The sequence below is a fragment of the Perca fluviatilis genome, chromosome 13 (assembly GCF_010015445.1).
Source record: "Perca fluviatilis chromosome 13, GENO_Pfluv_1.0, whole genome shotgun sequence".
NCBI lineage: Eukaryota > Metazoa > Chordata > Actinopteri > Perciformes > Percidae > Perca > Perca fluviatilis.
In genome coordinates, this window is record NC_053124.1 from 29,395,787 (window position 1) to 29,399,017 (window position 3,231).

The window sequence follows — 3,231 nt, forward strand, 5'->3', positions numbered from 1 at the left end:
GCCGCAATTTTTTTCCCTTTTTCTTTTTTAAATATTTGAAACGGTTATTTAATAATGAAATAGTTTCAGCCCAGCATTTCTGTCGGTTCAAACTCAAATCTAAACAGAAGTAATAAACATGCTGCTGGAGTCAGTGCAGCTCCCCCCTGTAGGGATATCAGTATTGCCAACATGACATCATCACTTCGCGTAAACATACACGCCCACTTTCTTAAGCCAAGTGGCGTGTTATCTGTTAGGGCTGGGCAATATATTGATATTATATCGATATCGTGATATGAGACTAGACATCGTCTCAGATTTTGGATATCGTAATATAATAAGTGTTGTCTTTTACTGGTTTTAAAGGCTGCATTACAGTAAAGTGATGTCCTTTTCTGAACTTGCCAGACTGTTCTAGCTGTTCTGCTAATTGCCTTTACCCCACTTAGACATTATGTCCACATTACTGATGATTATTTATCTAAAATTAAAGCCCCAATTGTCAAGCCTAGAATATCGCCTAAATATCGATATCGAGGTATTTGGTCAAGAATATCGTGATATCTGATTTTCTCCCTATCGCCCAGCCCTGTTATCTGTACGCAGTTTGAGCGTCGTATACAGCGGACGGGTTGGGTTTAGGAAAAGAAGAAAGCGATGATTGAGTTTAGGGAACGTCCTCCCAACGCGGATTTTCGCCCTTTCATACTACTCGCTACGGCGTCAATTCACACGCAATCGCAAGGTAATGTAAGTCAATGGAGGCCAAACGGCATTGATAAACACGCTAAAAAGCGAGTATGTGTCTTGATAACACGCCAATAATGGCATACGAATTGGCGTGTCATACACACGCCACTTCATGAGATCAGTCTGGTATTGCAGAAAAATCTTCCTGGACATCATGTAAAAATGTTTTCCGTAGAAATATTGCCTAATAATCATCGTGTTCACAAAATGTCTTCTTTGTGTCAAAATGAGTCCAATGATTTTTTGTGTTGATGTAGTGTGAACACAACCTGCTTGTTGCTGAATGCAGCACGTCTTTCAATGGTGCGGATTTACAGTATATGAATCAGCAGAAGCATTCAGCATACCTTTGGTCTCCAATAGCAACATTATACTGCACTACCTGTTTACCCAGAGCATGATGGGGACCCCGGTGGGAAAATCCTAAAAATATATTCATTCCATAAGAAAAGGAAAAATAATAAGAGTGACAGACTGCGGAGCACCTTTGGAACCTAGTAGTTACACTTCCAGCCTCGGGGCCTTTGTTGCTTGTCACCCCCCGGCTTTATTGTGACCTGTATTTCAATAAACCGCATATTTAGGACGCAAGACCCAACTTATCCTGCAGGAAACAGCTGACTGAGCGAAAAACCAAAATAAAGACACACATACACATACACACACACACACACACACACACACACACACACACTGTAATGTAATATTTTCTCCCCGCTGTTTCTGTTTAGCAGGCAGCAGAAAATAAACAGATTTAGTGTGTTTTCACTCTGTTTTGAATTTCAACTTTTGCCGGCTTACTTGTGAGCAAATGGAGTACATTCAGGGAGGAGTGCAGAGTCATGGTTTGCATGACTTATTTCTAACATTATATTTGTAATGCCAGCTAGTAATGAGGAATATTGTTTTTCTTTTTCCTACAACTCTTCTAAAAAGTTACAGTATGCGTGAGTGTGCAGTTTTACAGTGACGTGCAATTATAAAGGCCTTTTTGTGTGTTTTCCTTTGCTTCCACTTCCACATAATTGGTAAGGGTGATTTACTCTGAACCTGTTGAAACTCTCACACTACTTTAGCGTTCAGAATAAGCGGGACTGTTATCACATTCCAATAACTCTGCCGCCTGACTGTGATGAAAGCATGCATTAGTCTTTCAGTGTCTGCTGGAGAGAGAAATGGCCTGAACTTTCCAACCTTTCTCAGGTAAAAGTGAGTGGCTACACCTCTAATGTGCTGCTATAAATCTGAGGCCAGAGGGGTGGCAAAGCCCCCCCCCCCTCCGGAATCTTATTAGCTACTTCTGGTGTTCGGTTTTCAGCCGAAATACTTTTATCACCGAAACAATACGGCCGAAAATGTTGTGATGACGCAAACGGAAGCCGCGACCTGCACGTGTGTCAGTACCCGACCCGTTCCACCTGCAAAGCGTCTCCTAAGCAAAGAGGTTGAGACGGACCACGGAGTGAAAACAATGAAAAGTGCTCTTAGAGTCTGTCAGCACACGTTTCAGTGAGATCTATTCGGATCTTCTGCACTGTACTTGATCCGCGTTATAAAGACCATTACTTGGATGCGGAAATAAAGCAGGGCGCACGAGAAATGATCCAGGCCGCGATGGATGCGGAGAACCCGCGTGGAGACGGAGACGGAGCAGCGCCCAGCGCAGGAGATCAGAGCGCAGAAACAAAGACTTGTCTCTCTGCACCAGATGAGGGGCATGCACCCTCGTTGTCTGATATGTTCAGTGAAATCCTGCAAGAAAGTGCCTCAATTAATAATAATAATAATAATAATAATAATAATAACAATAGGTAAGCTATTCTGTTCTTAGGCTACTATATACTGTATGTGACAGATTCATGTGACATCAGATTGTAGCCATATTTCTGCTAGATACTTTTTTTAATTAAACTTTAATATTAATGTATACAATTGCAATGCCTTGATTTTAGTAAAGTTAGTACACAGTCATAGCCATAAATGCAACGGTACTAATAATTGGCATAATTTCTTTCGGTGTTTCGGTTTTCGGTCTTGGTTTCCTCTTTTTCGGTTTCGGCCAAGAATTTTCATTTCGGTGCATCCCTAATTTCATCCTCCTGGTCTGAGATTTGAGGTCCGTAACCTTCCAGTCGCAAACCTGATGGCAATCACCAACCGCTACTGTAGCTGGAGATGTAATTCAAGTCTTTTTCTGATCAGATCACCAGCTGGTTTTCACAGAGATCAGTCCTGGAGGGAACAGCTGATTATTGGTTACAGAATCTCAAGCTGCACATTCACAGCTAAAGTGAACATACTGTCATCATTACTATTAGCCGTGATTATTCATCTCAGGGAATTAGCCAACATTAGTGAATTTGGTTTTCACCCACAGCAGCTGTGAGTCAAGTGAAATAACATTTCATGTTTCTATGAGGCAGAATTCTGCAATTACCAATTATGCAAACTAAATTTACACTTCGCATTTTCACAAATCAAGTGTGCAGCTCTGTGACA